The following is an 18,078-nucleotide window of genomic DNA, read 5'->3' on the forward strand; positions in this document are numbered from 1 at the left end:
TGAGTAACTATTTTCAACAGTAGTTTTGAAGGTCTGTCTTGACTTTCAAATCAGAACATCTAGTGTGTCTCCTTCACATATAGAGTGTGAAGCTTTCTTCAGTGGTAGTCCAGTGATTTCCACTTTTAGCATTCCCTGGCCCCATCTCAATCCAGCTCCAATGAGGAAGCCAGAAACCTCACTAGGTACGTATTTCTACGGAAGTAATTTAATAGAAGGAATGATTATGCAGATATGAGAGGACTAAATCACCATGAAAGGAGGGCTGAGGCAACCCAGACATAGTAATTGCAGGATGTAGCTACCACCTGATGAGCTGGGGGGACAAAAACATGGTTGGGGTTATCAGAATGGGAACGATAGGAAACAGCCCTCAGCAAACTGGGACTCAGATGTGGAAGGGGTAGTTCGGCCAACCTGGTTCATTTCCTCAGGGTCCCCTAGAGCTGAGAGTCAGACCTCTGAGGAGGGATGGATGCTGCCCACATGGTGCTGGTACCTCTGGGGGACACGATGAGGCAGTTCAGGGAGCTTTAGAAGAAGTTGGAGGCTGGGAACCAACTGTTTACTGCAGGACCTAAAGTAGCTTATCAGGAGAGTTTGGGACCCTGCCCTTAATTTTGGTGCAACAAAAAGGATGTATTATGCTTCAGTGGTGACTGTGTCCCCCTCTCCTCTCACTGTACTCCCTATCCCTTCCCCTAAAGCAAGGTGTTTGGGAGCATCATCCCAGCATCTTTTGTGATATAAAACTGAGAGAATGGAGGGAGGTAGGAATCACGTTCAGAGGGTTAGGAGGGGAGGATAAAATGCATCTAGAAAGATACATTCTAAATACAGGTGACAGAAAAGAGTAGGAAAAGTGCCAGCAGACTGGAGTTGAGAGAAGATGGTATGAGAGTTCAGAGTTTGAGTGACTTTAGAACACACATGACGTAAAGAAATTACTAGACATTGGAGGGCAGGATTTCTAGAAATACTGGTGTGGGAACTTGAGTGTTTTTTGAGAAATGCAGATAAAAGTTGGAGTTCATTTTTAGTTACTTTCTGGTGGACAGAGTCTGTTCCATGTCGAAACTGAGCCAAGTGAGTTTCAGCATTTATTAAGTTTGCCCAGAAGAGAAGCCCAGTACTTTGTTAGCTTTCTGTAGAAAATGCCTTTATATAATCCTCCCCATGTGTTGTGTATAGGATGTTTCACATTGACATTAACCATAGGCAGTATACCCAAATGAAACCTCTTCTTCGTGGTAGGTAAAAAGATGAAATCATGGAACAAAAAGGGTGATGTTCACTAAACAAAAATAAAAACAAAATTTTGTAACAATTATGCTGATAGGTCATTTTATTAAATAAATGTTAGCACAATTAAAAAGAATAATTGATAATATCTAAATGTTAGTAAAACGTCATAATAATTATATTATTTCCTTCTGACATCTCAAAATTTTTTTCCCTACTGACATCTCAATAAAGAAAAACACTCAACTCCATCATGCTACTCAGAAATGGCAAGCACCTTAAAATTCTATATTAAAAACAAACAAAAAACAGAATTAACAAGCAGCTTTCAAACTTTGAAAAGTAATTGAATAGAAAATAGGCATTTGGGGCTAGCTTGTGTTGCCACTGTAGAATATTTTTTGAACACCTTTTGCTTTTGGATTGATTTTTTAAGTATTCCTATGACTGACAAGGCTTTCATCTCTGCACTCTTGCACAAATGTACATTAAGAGTAAAAGTGAGCTGGCAAACAATGGCTTGTAATTTACTTTCAATCAAAGAGTTTGCCTGGCTTAAACCATTCTAGGTTTTTTGGCACCTTGAATAAGATCTTCTCCTAAGAGGAAGCTTGTCACGTCTAGACAGCAAAGCCTCTGACAAATTATAGTAAATCCAGTAAGCGTTTAGCTACAACTTTGTGGAAAAGATATCACTCAAGTGACCTAGCTTTCTCTTACTACATATATGATCTTGACATAGTTAATGAGCTTTCCTAAGACTCAGTTTCTAAAGTTGCTTAATGGGGAAACTAATAGTGCCTATGTCATGGATTTATTAAAAGAATTGAAACAATGATTATATATCACTGACACGTAACTACCAATATTTAGCAACGTTACTAAGTAACTTAGTAACTTATTATTAGCAAGTTTGTATGGCACCTAATCTATACAAGAAAATTGCTGGGATCTTGAATTTTGGAGTTACTTTACCCATTGATCATTTCCCCACAAATATTAATTGATGGCATTATTTATTTTTAACATTTAAAATGAGTTTAAATAAAATATGGTTTTATATGTAATGATACTTCTCGAAAAATAGTTTATCTGCTCCTAATAATACTGTTAGATATCACTTCTAGATAGATAAATTACTATATATAAATAGATAAAAAATGATAAATTACTAGATATAGAAATATATCTTCCAAAACGAAATTTCTTGTCCTAAATATTTTAAGTACTGTTATTAACAGATAACCATAGGCTCAAAAAATAATATTATCGCTAATAATATAAAAGCTACCAAATATGAAAGTTCTCCATATTCCTACTCCATAGAATCTACCATTTTTTACAAGGTCTCTCATCATATTTTCCTCTTCTTCAGCTCTTTGCAGCAGGCCTCCTCTCCTCTACCCAAAAATGTCAAATATTTTACCTGCACTATTTCTTTGTACTTTCTGCTTTCTGCCCCTTCAGTCTACAACTTTCCTCATTTTAAAAAGACATGGTATTACTTTTATTCTGAATCTTACTCTGTAGAAAACACACATATATACACATAAACCAACACAAACATCTATGAACACTTTCAGATAACCATCCATGATAGAAACAGAAAACATAACTGGAAGAGATCATAGTGAATTTCAGCTCCCACCTCTTTATCTGGAAGAAATTGAAACCCCGGGGTAGTTAAATAACAAACCAAGGTCACTCAAAGAGTAGGCAAAAGCCCATTTTGTTTCCTCAAGCCTGGTCTACAAATATTTTCAGGGTAGCATATTCAACAGTTATCCACTAAATATTGGTTGAACATCTTTGATTTGCCTGGTACCATGCTGGGCACCGGGGATATGGCTATAAGAAAAAACAAAACAAACAAACAAACAAAAAAACCAGAGAAAGTGAAAAAGTCCACCTTCACATAATTTACTGGTGAAAAACAAATACTTAAATAAATATTAACTCTCATGTCAATGAAGGACAGCTTCTATCAGGAAAAATAAATCCTATGAAATGACACAAAGGGCTGCCTTCATACCCACGCCATCTGCTCTGCACGATTCTATTAGGCTCCATGCTCTGTAGACCTGTCTGCCTTGTTTCTTGAGAGCAGTCCTTTAGATTGTCCTATTGTTAGGTCAGTGACCTGGCCCAGTCCAGGATTCCCACCCCCACCCCAACCCTTTTTACTCAGCTTTGCTCCCATTGGCCTGCTTTGGTTTTTATCATGAACATGCAGTTCCCTGATCTTTAGCAGTCTGGTCTTCAAATCTTAGCAGAAGATTGTCCGGAGGTTACATGGGCATGGATAGCTTTGTAGATATCCATTTCCTTAACGGTTCTTCTTCCAAAATTGTCTTCTTAGGAACCTATCTGTGGTCTGTCTGTTGTTTCTCTGCCCCATTTGCACAGTTCTCATTATTGCGGTACTAAAAAATGTCAACTCTTGTCCAGTCCAAATGTTGCTATGATGTGTGCCCCAGGTTATAAAGACTCCCAGAGGTAATTTGAGAATGTGTACATTCACTCAGGTGACTGAGCCATTTTATTTCACGCTAGCTATAAAGTTGTGGTGGAGTTCAGTGCCTCTATCTATCTATCTATATCTATCTATCTATCTATCTATCTATCTATCTATCTATCTATCTGTCTATCTATCTATCATCTATCTATTTATATCTACCTAGCTATCATCTATCATCTTCTCTTCTTCCATCCACTATTAAATACGTATAAAATACCTATCATGTGCTTATTGTCAGGCAATACATTACTAAGCAATAGTCAAAAACCCTTGCCCTTTTAGACTTTACATCCTAGGGGTAAACTAACTTCCTTTCTTCCTTTCTTTCCTTTCCTTCTTCTATCTTAAATAAGAATTAATAAATGAGGGAAGTCACAGGGATGCATGTTACTTTTTTTTTAATCAAAAACTAAAATCACATTTTTATGACTGAAGGTGCATTTGATGTGAAGGGCTGGTTTGACACTGAGGATTAGCTTTGCCAATTAGCTTATTCAGTTAACTGAAGTAAATCTGAGGCTGTAAACTTTTAAGAAATGTGTATTTACAGCATGTGTGCAATATATCTCACTTCCAGAAAATACATAATCCACAACTCTAAGCAAATGATGATTACAAGTTTAGATATCAATTTTTTTTTTTTTTTAAATGTGAAGACATTTCCTCACAGTCTTTTGGAGAATACCCAAGCTATTATTTTGAAGCTCACTGTGCCAGGTAGGGTTCTTCCACTTTAAGAATGATTGTGGGGAGGGGGAGGAACAGCTGAAGATTCCCTTGAATTGAGTTTCCTACTTACAAAGAGATCAGCACGTACTCTGTACAGTTATTTCCTAATGAAATAAACGGCAGAAAGAAAGGTAGTTCAAAGGTTTGACAATCGCAAAGGTCTTATATTCAGTATTCTTCGTTTATGGTTTATGGTGTTTTTCCTCATGCAAAGCAGGGCTTCTCAACCTCAACACTATTAACCTTTCCAACCAGATCATTCTTTGTTGTGGGAGCTGTCCTGTGCATCGCATCGTTTTTAGTAGCATCCCCGGTCTCTAGGCACTAGATACCCATAGCAGCCCCTCTCCAAGTTGTGACGATGAAAAATGTCTCCAGATCCTGCCAGCTTGTCCCCTAGGAGGCAAAATTGTCCCTGGTCGAGAACCACTGTGCTATCATAACCAACTCTGTTGACTTCCTTCCTGATAAAGTAACTAGGTGTCCCCTTGGATTTGCTTATCCCTGAAACTAAAACCTCAGCAGACGTCACCGCTTTCATCTATTCAGGGTAGAACAAAATGAATCTTTCACAGGTCTGTTCTCCTGGGGTTAGTGGCAAAGTGCCTTATACTGGGTGGCACCTACTTCGTGGGAACTGTTCCTATGGCACTGTCCTCACATTCTACAGCCAGTCAGTACATTTATTATTCCAGATAAGTCGGTCTATTCAATATGCAGATGTCAGGCAGATTAGGTGATTAAAGTTTAAAGCTAAACATTAAATGTGTAACAGCAGGGTTAAAACAGTTACTTAGTTATTTCTAACTATCACATGTGTAGACAACTATAGATTGATTTAACTATAGAATGTGATTTTAAAATTTTAAAAAATGCTATATTTGGTGAAACTGCTTTAAATGGAAGACATTCACATCAGTGGACTGTTGAATGACTCAGATTTAACCAAAGCTCTAAGAAAGTAGGTGCCAACTGTCTAAAATTTAAAGGGAAGAGCCAGTCTCTTCAAGCAGGACTCGGAAAGAGGTGACTTAAAACTAGATTTTGCCAATCTTATAAAAGGTTTTAATTTTGTGGCACTAACATGTTGGAAATAAAAAATTCTTGAAAGAGTTAACTTATGATGGAGACTGGTAGATGTTTTTCATGCCCCTCAAACCTAGTGGGAAAGGCTATATACAGAGACCCTGTACAGTTCCTAGAGATGTGACTCCTGGAGTTTAGTGGACATGGTGGATGGTGTCTAAATAATGCCTGAACAAAAAGGCTGCAGCAGAGGCTGCCTGAAACGCCTTATGGCGACAGAGAATAGGGCTACATTTGGAAGAAACCACCCTCTCCCTAAATGCTGCTCCAAGTTAATTACATGGCATTCCACATTGAGCATGTTGGCTGCTTCCCTGGAGATTGTCACCTGCCCAATGGCAAGTGACCCCAGCAGAAGAGGCCGGAAGTACACAGTGAGGTGCAGAACTGAGGTGGAATGGCCAGCTGAAGGGAGGGGCACTGCCCAAGTAAGAGGGATGTAGAAGACATCTCCCAGGAGTACAAGGGAGCTTCCCTGAAAAAAAGAACCACCTTTAAACAACTGTCTCCTCCAGAGAAAACCAGCACCTCATTACACAGTGCCAGCCCAGAAAGACCTTTCCTGTTAGCATCCTCTCCTCCTTCCTCTGTTTCAACCCTGGAGGAGCCAGAGGCAGCCTCTTGAGTGAACGAAAGGGAGCAGCAGTCAAGACAGAAAAATCAAGAAGCCAAATACATGTTCCCTTTCTGCTGCAAGAGGCAGCCAGGAGGAAGGCAGGAGCTGGTGCAAGGAGGGTCCATTGGAAAAAACTTTTAACTTCGAATGACCTTCTGAGTTTGTGATCAATATAACAGAATGGACAAAGTAATTATGAAAAGGAGATAATTTTTTATGGTTTACTGGGTCAAAGGAAGAAGCTAAGCTGTGAAACCTGCCCAAGATTTCTTCTAGGTGCAGGAGAATCGGTTGCATGAAAGAGATTTGAAGAAGCAATGCGGGGAAGAAATAAAGTAGTTTTCTGATTGTACTCTGCAAGTCCTGCTTGTTCAACATATCAGTTATATACAAGTAAACATTGAACAGCTTATTCAGTGATAATCCAATTGACAGCTTTACAGTGCAATACAGTATCACTTTTACTTTGCTATAAATTACATATTGCTTTCTCCTTCATCACTCAGACAAAAATGTTCTCAATTCTCTTTCATCATAATATAGTGAAATCCTGCCATAGTATTGTGCAGGATTTATCAATCTATAGTTTAAAAAGAAAAAAAAAGGTGAGAAGAAAAGAAAACCACGCACAAACAATTCAGAAAGGCTTGTTTTTGCTTATAAATCTTCCCTAAACATAGTAAAAATAATTGATAAAGGGAGACATTGGTGACTGATCTTATAATTCAATCTCTGGGCTTTGATTTTAGCATAAACGGGATTTCTTCAACAGAAAAATAGCACTCAGATCAATCTTTCCTTATCTGTGTCCTTTATACTACACATGCAATTACACAGCTTACAGAAAGGTCAGATTCCACAAGCATTTCTTCTTCCAGTGGACATTCAAGAGAGAAAGTTTTCTAGAGAAATACAATTGGAATTAATATTTGGGTTGGAAATATATCTCATCCAAAGGGGAAATTTGCCATTTTCTACAGAAGTAGTTTACTTAGTAAAGAAATGTGATATGCTAAATATCAGTAAACCTAAGTTCCAGACTTCCAGTTTAAGCTTAAAAACTTGGGTGAGTATTATTATTTAGTAGTAGTATTATTAAGCTTTTTTTTTACACAACAATGTGAATATATTTGACACTACTGAACTGTACACTTAAAAATGGTTAAGATGGTAAATTTTGTTATGTGTATTTTACCACAAGTTTAAAAAAAAAGATTATTTGTCATTAATATTGTAATGCTTGCTTAATTAAAAATATTGGAAAATAGAAAAAAATATTTATGTCCTCAGTAAGGAAATAAAAGTTAAAGTTTTGCTCCTTCTATTTTTTTTGAGTTATTCCTAGATACGTATTTTATTGTGAATTTTTTTTCTGTTGCGTTTACTGGTAGGTTATTATTATTAAGCTTTTGACTGCAAAGCTTAAAAGTGAAGAGAGGAGGGAAGGGGAAGAGAAGGGAATGGGAGAGGAAGGGAATGGGTGAGGGAGAGAGGGAGGGAGAGAGGGAGGGAGAAAGAGAGAGAGAGAGAGAGAGAGAGAGAGAGAGAGAGAGAGAGAGAGAGAGAGAGAGAGAGAGAGAATCCATTTTAAATGTAATTGAAAATGTTGAGGTGGTGCCTTCACGTAAGCTGGATCCAGGTGGTTCTCAAGTAACATGAAGCTGTCTCTCTCCATGTCACCTTTTCTTACTTCTGTGTTGACTTCAAGATCATTCTTCATTGTGTTGACTTGTACAAATAGAGGCTCACGTTCTATAACCTACAAGTTCAGGGGAAGAGGGTGCTTCCTGCAAGGTCTTCCTTCTGAGCTCTGTCCTGAGTAAATTGACGTGGGTTGCGCGCCCATTCTAAACACATCCTTGTGATTGAGTGCATGGTATATGATCATTTAGGTCAGCATCTTATGCCCGGTGCTACGTAGCTATGATGGTGGAATCAGGTCCAGACAAACTATAGATATTGAACATTGCATGGGGAGTGGATTCTTAAAGCAAAATCCGCTCTTACAAGATCAAGGGAGAAAGGAAATTAGGTAGATAAAAACAACATATTCCACTTGAGATGATTTATGTAATCTCTTAGGATTTGATTTCTGCATTTGTAAAACAAACATAAATAACACAAGCTCTCCCAATTTTTTAGGCTCTTATTGTAAAGCTTAAATGATGTAGAAGTGCATTAAAGAAATATTGAGTTAAGAAAAAAGAGGAAAAGTCTGCAGATTAAAGTAAAGTTAAGTAAAACTCTATGTTGAGACTATCTAAATAGCTCTTTACTGGAAGGTTATGTGATATCCCTCTTTGTGCACATCAGCAATTACTGGTGGGTTTTTTTTTCCCCCTAGGACATAAGGACTACAGAAAGATGATAATATATATAGCCAGTTATTGTAGTTCCTCAAATATATAATAACTCTATGATACCAAGAAGCAAGAATGAAATATTGAGATTCAATAAATTTGGGTGCAGTCACAAAGCAATATCCTCCGGAGGGTGAGAAAGCCACTTCTTTTTCCTAAGATGACAGCATGGAGCAATGAAAAAAATATAAACTGGAGGTTTGAACAGAACTGCATTCGAGTGTCTGCTTTACCATTACTTAAATGTGAGATGTTGGACAAGTGGCTTCACCTCCCTGACCCTCAATTTCTCATCTATAAAAATAAGGATGATAACTAGCTTGTGGGGTGTTAGTGAGTTTTAAAGATAATGAGTGCCATAGGATTTTTCACATAGTAGACACTCAATAAATGACGATTTCATTCATTAGTAGTATTGTGAATTTCTAAGTATGCTCTGCTAGCCGTTTTAGATCATGAGGTTTTCTCAGAGAATAAGGTAATGATGTGAGACTCGAGTTGCGATAAATAAGTCAAGGGCTTCCTAAGTGACCTTTGCTGTATTTCAGGAAACCAAGGGTATGAGTCAAAGTTTGATGGAAGGAGCAGAGCCACTGTAAGTGATATAGAATAAGGTTTTTTGGGGTTTTGTTTGTTTGTTTTTTTAAATAGGGATTAGTCCTTATACGACTCTGGCAGCTGGTGGAGACGGTTGAGAAGGAAATCTAGGTGTGGAGGTTGGTAAGGACACATGGGAGTCTCTTACCACCTGCAGGAAGAGCTGTGCCCTTGTCTTCATTGCCCAACTGTAACAAACTTGATCCCGGACTAGCAGACACTGATGGAGGAGATTCGGTGGGAACTGAAGAACCTGGGGGTCTGGTAGATGAGCCACATAGCAAAGGGAGTCACCAGGTCAGTGACAGCATGGCGAACTGCCTCCCTGCCTGCAGACTGCACTAACTTCCAAGGAAAATATACGGGCCACTGTTCCGCTTCTACCTTCCAAATCTTGCGTTCATTCCTCTTAAGTCCAGCACTCTGAGCTATGTGGGAAGGGCAGTCTGGGAAAGGTAGTTCCAGACTAGTCACAGTGATGCAGTATAAAGCCACCACGCCAATCAACCACTCGGAACCTAAGTACCCATTTTGCCGAATTTCTGTGTTCTTCTCTATTTCTTGGTAGGTAAGGAGATACATAGATAGATTAGAGAGAGAGAGAGAGAGAGAGAGAGAGAGAGAGAGAGATGACAGACACATGGAAACATTTAAACTTGTCTTTCCTGAAACATTTGAGACTAACTGGTACATTTGGAGCCCGATTAGCCCCGAATACTTCTGTGTGTATTTCTAAGAGTAAGGACCTCCCCTTATATGACCACATTACAGTGGTACTATACCATTATCTCATCTCCAAAACTTATTTACATGTCATCAAATTGTTACTATAATGTCATGTAAGGCCAAAACATTAAAAAAGTAAAAAGGTCTGGCCCACATTGCAATCCAAGATCATGTGTTGAATTTGATGGCCATGCTTCTCTAGTCTCCTTTATTCTGGACCAGTTCTTCAGTCTGCCTTTGTCTTTCATGAACTTGTCGTGTTTTTAAAAGTGTAATGTAGATGGGTACTTTTGTATATTGTCCCTTCATTTGGATTGTCTATTTTATTTTTGCTCAAAATTAGACTAAGAAATTTGGCAGGAAGAGCAAGAAATGATGTTCTTTCTAATACATCACGTGAGATGGTATCTGCCTTCTCCTCTCATTGTGTAAAGATATGTTCCTGTACCATGTATGTGTTGGTTCAGTCATTGCAGAGGATTTTTGTTTTGTTGAGACTACAGTTGGTAATTTTCTTTGTTTTTGTTCTGTATAGAGATAGAGAGTATATTTTTGATGATGCAGGCCAGGTATCTGTCACAACTACTCAACCTTCTGATGTAGCATAAAAGTTACCGTAGGCAATATGTAATGAACATGTGTGACTGTGTGCCAATAAAACTTTATTGATGGACACTGAAATGTGAATTTCTTGTAATTTTCACATGCCATAAAATATTCTTTTGATTTCTTTCAACCGTTTAAAAATGTAAAAACAATTGTTCGCTTCTGAGTCATTTAAAAACATGACAGTCCTTAGTTTGCTATCTCCTCCTCTAGACCTGCAGGTATCATTATGCAAAGCTGCTTTCTTCCTCTTCACAGCTTCTTTGTAACACAGATACGTTAGCTGTTAAGGCCACCTTTGAATGTGCTCTTTGCCATTGAACCACCTGAAATGGGTAGAGGGATGGCAGAGTTGTTTAACTTATATTTATAGACACTGATTTTTTTTTATTGCTCCTTATTCTTTATCCAGTTCTCTTCTTGCATGTGAGTATTGTACTTGGAACTAATTTTCATCTATACCACATTATACAATACTATTAAGTTGATTAATTAATGCATAATACATTCTGGAGACTAATTTGTTTACTCCTAGTAGACTCATTAAGGCTTGCTGTGTGAATGTGGGATTGAGTTTAAAAAGGGAATCACCTTAAAGTGATTGACTTCCATGTCTGTTTAAAAAGAAAAAAAAAAAATCTGACAAATGAAAATCAAGTAATCTATATCCCTGTCTTTAACCATGAAAGAGCATTAAAGGATTCCTAATGTTACGTGCATATAACTTGACTTCCTATGGTGCTATTATAGAGTTGCATGATTTATTTTCAAAAATTGATCATAGAAAAAGCCAATTAAAGCAGTGTGCTCATATTTTTCTCCATAGGTGCAGAGAGCAATGAGGACTTGCATGTCTGCTTTAATTCTGCATGCAGGTGCATATTTTAAGTTTGGTATCTTGCCGCCCATGTCAATGTTATTACCCCTTATGCAGGAAGAAAGCAGCTTCTAATAGACAAGACTGCTGTTAGGTGAGCCCCAGTCAGCAAGCCTTGTGAAAGGCAGGAGGACATTTCTTGATGCTATGTTTTTGTATTATATTCTGCCTTTTAGGAATTGTTTATGCACCTTAATGGGACATCAGCCTTCCCCATTTCTTTTCTGATGAATACGTTTGGCGGAGCACCTAGATATTCTGACAGAGGTGCCATTCAAAAATTTAGAGGTACACAGATGTCTGGCCCTGTGCAGGCTTTCTCCAAACTCTTATCTGTTACTCAGTGCTGCTTCCAAGGTCTTGCCCTCTGAAAAAAGCTGAAATCTATTATAGTTATAAGATGTGTGGAGGGTTATTCTAGTAAGAACAGGTTTGTTTGTTTTGTTTTGTTTTTCTGAAATCTTGGTGCTATGAGTTTACTACAGGGCTAAATATGCAGACACTTCGCCTTTCATTGAGAAATCTCTGTGGAAGGTCTGAGGCAGATCTTCACAGCTTAATTTGCAAGAGAGCAAGTACATTGTGTTTTTATTGCTTGTGCAGCACCCGGGTCATCTCAGAGAGTGGCAATGTGTAGTTTATAAAGAGTTGTCATTATTGCCTGGCTTTGGGTATTTATGCTTTCAAAAATGTGGAGTAAACAGTTTGTGATAAATTCTCTCTGGGCCAAGGTTATTGGAACTCCTTCACTGGAGATAGTCAGGTATTGGATAGGAACCCAACTGTCCTATGCAGTTTCGATGCAATCAAGTCTGCAAGTCTGGGGTCAAAGAAGATGACCTCCCTAGATAGACTGGCCTTGGGCGAAATTGTTAAGCAGGCAAGGTTCCCAGTTCCATTTGTCAGTTCACCAGAATGCCCTCAGGCTGTTCCCTGCTTCCCAAGAGTTATTCTGCCCCTCATTTTCTCAGGTAATCTCTCCAGCCTTAACACTCAAAATTTACTTGTTTGGTGCCGTGTTCCCTAGGATCCCCATGATTGTGAGAAGTAGTTAAAGTGAAATTATTTTAAAAACTTAATGAGTGAGTCTAGCTTACTCTATTCCTCTACATCCTGGTACCGTTCCCTTCATTCACTTAATATATTATGGGAATTTTAGAGGGAGCCTACTAGAACCTCAGTGTTTGCCCATAAAGGAGACCTCCAATAGCAAATATTTCAGCTATCATGGCAGGAAAGTGAGCAAAGTCTTTGGGAGGCCTTTTCACTCTTTTAAAACCATTTCATAAAGAAATACTGTGTTTCCCCGAAAAGAAGACTTAGCCGGACCATCAGCTCTAATGCATCTTTTGGAGCAAAAATTAATATAAGACCCAGTATTACATAATATTATATTATATTATATTATATTATATTATATTATATTATATTATATTATATTATATCGGGTCTTATAGTAAAATAAGACTGAGTCTTATATTAATTTTTGCTCCAAAAGGCACAATAGAGCTGATGGTCTGGCTAGGTCTTATTTTGGGGAAACACAGTAATAATAATAATAATAATAATAATAATAATAATAATAATAATAACAACAACAACGACAACAAAAATAATGCAGCTTTAAAATGGCAAAGTTGGGAGGAGAAAGGAATAGCAAGAATGAAGAGACAGAATAAAATTTTATCTGGATTTAGTTTGGGGCAGTTGCTTTTATCAGTCAAAAAGGGAAAGATGAGCATATTGGTTTTCTTCTTCTAATAATTATGTTACAAGAAATGCTTCAAATAAGCGATAGACAAAAGAAGAAGGTGTAGAACCATAGAGCTTCAGTGCTGGAAGGGAACTTCAGAATCGACTTATCCAAACCACTTATTTTACAGGTGAGGAATTTGAAACACACAATATAAAACAGATTCATTCAAACATAAAATAAAGAGCTACTGAATGTAATACAGGGAATATTAGACCCCTTAAAATACGGAAGAATACACTTTCAACTTGAAACCCTTGCATCCATAACAGCATACTGCAATGATTAGAAGCACAAAAGTTAAAGTCGGATATATGTAGAATCCCATTTTACTAGCCATGTGACCTTGGGCAAGGAATACTATTGTGCTAAACCAAGCTGGGTACCCTCAGCTGTAAAATTCAGATTATTAAAATGAATGAAGACTGAACAACATATCTTCTTGGTACAGTGCCTTACATATAGTGGACACTCAGTAAATTCCTTTTCCTGGCAGTCCTGTTATTTAAGAAGCAGTGTTTGTCTTGTCACATAAAATAAGTTAGGTAATGTTAGAGTGAAAAACAAAGTTAAATTTTGAAAAGTCGGTCACTACATGGAATATTTATAACCTGCTCACATGTAGGTACACTCCAGAATTTTTTTGATAGTGAAATATTTTATGTTTACTTGTGAATGTCTGCATTCTGAAGAGGGAAAACTCAAGATGAGAAAGAGGAAAGAGACAAAAGAAGGAGAATGCCAATGATTGAATTAAGTTTGGGTGATTTAGGGCAGCAGTCTTTAACCTGGGTACATGAACTCCTGGGTCTACATGAAGATTTTCTAAAGGGTCCACCAGCATAGAAAGTTTAAGGGAATTTTATTCCCGACTCCTATCTTTTCTATGGATCCCTTCATAAAATCGATCTGCCAGAAGAACTCTGCTTTGATCCTTCTCCATAATCACCTTATCCTAAAGTCACAAAAGAAGTCCAGATATTTTATCCATTTTACATCCTAAAACTTCTAACTGTATTGCTCCAAAGGCAAAACCAAAACCAAAAAACTCTGGAGTCACAAACAAAGGATAATTCAAAACATACTTGTAACTGATGTTGAGAATCAAAATGACAGTCCATCTTAACCATTCACCTCACTGAGAAATGGATTTTAAATAAAGGTTTACACTCTGTATTTAACAACTCTTTTTAAAAAATCCATATATGTGTTAATCAATTATGTATGGATGATAATCGTGCTGCTAACTAAATCCTAAAGAATTTGTTTAACCCAAACCTAAAACACTGCTTCAAAGGGACGTGTGCATCCATATGTTCATTACAGCATTGTTCACAATGGCCAAGATGTGGAGGCAGCCTGGGTGTCTGTCAATGGAAGAATGGATAAAGAGGAGGTGGTACATATATACGGTGGAATATCGCTTGGCCATGGAAGGGAATGGGTTCTTGCCATCTGCAGTGACATGGATGGACCTGGAGCATACTATGCTAAGTAGAGTATTTCAGACAGAGAAAGGCAGATGCAATATGATTTTGCTTAACGTGGAACCTAAAGAACAAAATTAGCAAACAAAACAGAAACAAATTCATAGATACAGAAAACAGTTTGATGGATGCCAGACCGGAAGGAGGGTGGTGAAAAGGGGAAGGGATTAAGACATATAGATTTGTTGTTATAAGGTAGGCAGGGTATAGCATAAAGAATACAGTCAGTGATATTGGAGTAACTATGTAGGGTGTCAGATGAATACTAGACTTATTGGGGTGATTACTTCATTAGTTATATAAATGTCTAATCACTGTATTGTACACCTGAAACTAATATAATATTGCATGTCAACTGTAACTAATTGCATATATATATATAAATCTGTTTACCCCTTAAAGCCATACGTTCATGGCTGTATATGATATTCCTAATACAAATTTAATAGGATAGGGTTTGGGTTGGTGAGGCGGCAGCACCATGGGCTGGGCAGGCAGGTTCAGGCTTCTGGGGGGGTGGGGTGGGGGGTGGGGTGGTGGCATCAGGATCCCACTGGAGGTGAACAACTGCTTCATCCAGGAGACGCTTGCTCTCAAGTATGAGAACACGGCCGTAGAAACAAACCAGAAGCAGTGGAAGTAACATTTGTGGATTTCGATGGGGCCCTCTATCATATTTCAAATCATAATGGAGACAAAACAAAAGTGATGGTCTGTATTTCTTTGAAATTCCACAAGGAACTTTCAGGCACATGGTGCTAACGAGTTACTAAGAGAGTGGAGGGGAGTTTCTTGGTAAATCCAGAATCACGATCCCATGTCTCTTTGTGATAGGACAGTGAAAATCTGCCCACAACCAAGGATTCCATCGTGCTTCAGGTTGGCATATTGAAATGAAATCGTTTTGCCTCTGTCTTTGAGGAATGCTTTCAGATCCAAGAAGAGGCCAAGGAAGGTGAAAACAAGGCAGTTATCCGTTAGGGGGATGACGAGACCATCCGTGTATGTTGAGTCTAAAAGACAGGGTCACAGTGGTCTTCAGCCCAGTGTTTACAGAGGAGGACGATGTGGTCATTGGAAAGATGTTCATGCAGGAGTTCACAGGAGGTTGCAGAGACAGCCACACGACCCCTCACGTCCTCGTTAGCCACAGAGAACGTTCTCCGGAGCTGATACCGAAGCTGCTGGGGGTGACAACAATGGCTGTGTTACCTCCGTGCTGTGCCCTGGCCACACCAACGCCACCCCGCCAGACGACTCTATCAACCTGACCTGCATGTTCCGGGACTACCTGCTGTACAACATCCCGTGCTGTCAGGCTTGTATTCACACACCTGTGCTGGCAAAAACACCCAGCTTCTGAGGTGCTGAACCACACATGCCTCCATGCGGAGAAGAAAGAAATGAAAACAATCACGGGGAAGATGTTTTCATCCCGCTAACTTGGGAACAGGAAGAGGAAGTACAGCTGAAAGCTGGAACACTGGCTCCTGGATAATCGTAGCTTTTGATGTTGCACCTCTTCAAGTTCTTAAGGGATGCTTCATTTTGGTTCCAATTTGAACACGTTTGGAAAATAATCTGCAGAAGCTAGCTCTGCTTGGAAGGACTTCATAGTTCCCAAGAATGAAAAACAGAAGACAACAGTTTCCACTTGATTAACTCTTCTTTTTCTTTATCTTCCCTCCCACCCTCCTTCCAAGCTGTTTCCATTTGCAATACGTTACTGGCAATGAGTTACAGGATAATGCAGGCTTGACTTATTATCTCCTAAGTATTTGAGTTCTAAACAACTGTATCTAAAGAAATACTGTTGGGGTCATTAATGAAGAAAATCTGTCTTTAAAAAAAATAATAATATCGGGCTTCTTTCCTAATTTCTTTAATTTTATGTATGGTGCTTTCTCTCTTATGTTGAAATGCTTAGTTCCTAATATTACCCTATGTACTTATTTGATTTATTCTACATTTCATAATTGTATCGACAATGAACTAAAAATAAAATCGCTAAGTGAAGTTTAAGACATTTTTGTAGTTCTTTTTTGTCCTTAGAGTACATACTCTTATGGATCGATTGTTGGAGTAATATATGCATTATACACTGAAACTCTGTATAATGATGAAACCAAATTTTACATATAATTTTATTCATGTGTTTTACTTTGTCCTTAATTTCAGAGTTATTTCTCATGTTTGATGTATGTTTTAATATATCAAATAATTTCCGTGGTTTAAAAGGGAGAAATATTTTAAATTCTTCTCAGAAATCTAGCTTTCATCCTAATTTATATTTCCTGCATAAGTAAATATTTCAGTTTTTTCCTGTTTCTTTCCTAGTGCTTATTTTTCAGAAAAAATAAGCAAGTTCATGCATATGTGTATTCATATTTTCACTTTTTTTTAAAAATGTCGTTTCACATAACCAGGAGATCATTTGTTACCAGTACATAAATACCGGTCTTCATTTTTTTTTTTTTTTACAGCTGCATAATACACTCTTTTGGTAGAGGTACAGAAGTTCATTAAAGCAGTCCTCTGCTGCTGAACATTTGAATTGTTTCCAACCTTTTGTGATTTCAGATAATTCTTCTAAGAATAACCATTTGTCTTGATATTTCACACCTGGGATGGTTGTCTTTCTCTCCTAGATGAAATCCTTATAATCAATTGCTGAGTCAAGGGGTTAATGCTCTGAGATTTTGTTTGGTATCCTCAAATTCTCCTCTGCAGGGATTATGCCATTTTGCAGTCTCTCCAGTAAAATTATGGAGTATCTCATTCTCCAGAGCATTGCCAACAGCATATTGTAAATCTTTTGAATTTTTGTCAGTTTAATAGGTGAGGTTGCATCTATTTGTAGTTTAATTTATATGCATCTTATTGTGAATGATACTGATCATTCTATTCATGTTACTTAAGTGTCATTTGCTTAGCTTTTCCTGGAACGCTCTTCATTTATTTTGCCCAATTTTATATTAGGATATTTTTCATCATTTTCTTCTTAATTATTGGGAGCTTTCTATAGGCTAGGAAGATAAAATGTTTGCGTGCAATATAATTTCAAAATATTTTTTTGTTTGTAATTTATTTAGTGTTTTTTTAAAAAAACACCTCAATATATCACGCATATTTTGTTGCTTCTGAATTTTGAATGCTAAAAAGCTTGTCTCCAATCCTTGATTATAAAATAATCTATTCATGTTTTCATTTACTAGTTGTAGTTTTTGAAATCTTCAACACATTTGGAAATAGTCTGGTGTAAACTGGGGGATCTAGGCCCATTTTTATCATTTTGTAAATGACTATCCAGTTTTCCCAAAATTGTTGATTTAAAAATTTGCTTCCCTGAGTGATTTCAAATGTCACTGAAAATTTACATCAAGATTCTGGACTTTTCTATTTTAAAACATTGCTATCTAACTATTCTTGTACCAATCGCTGTATTTTTTTGGGGGGAAAAAAGTGCATTATAGAGGGTTTC

At 37.6% G+C, this 18,078-nt stretch overlaps 1 pseudogene; it reads left to right on the forward strand.

Moving 5' to 3' along the window:
* Positions 1 to 15,078: 15,078 nt before the first annotated feature.
* On the forward strand, positions 15,079 to 16,039 carry LOC117016617 (actin-related protein 2/3 complex subunit 2-like; annotated as a pseudogene).
* The last annotated feature ends 2,039 nt before the right edge of the window (positions 16,040 to 18,078 follow it).

Source organism: Rhinolophus ferrumequinum, chromosome 24 (assembly GCF_004115265.2).
Source record: "Rhinolophus ferrumequinum isolate MPI-CBG mRhiFer1 chromosome 24, mRhiFer1_v1.p, whole genome shotgun sequence".
Classification (NCBI taxonomy): domain Eukaryota; kingdom Metazoa; phylum Chordata; class Mammalia; order Chiroptera; family Rhinolophidae; genus Rhinolophus; species Rhinolophus ferrumequinum.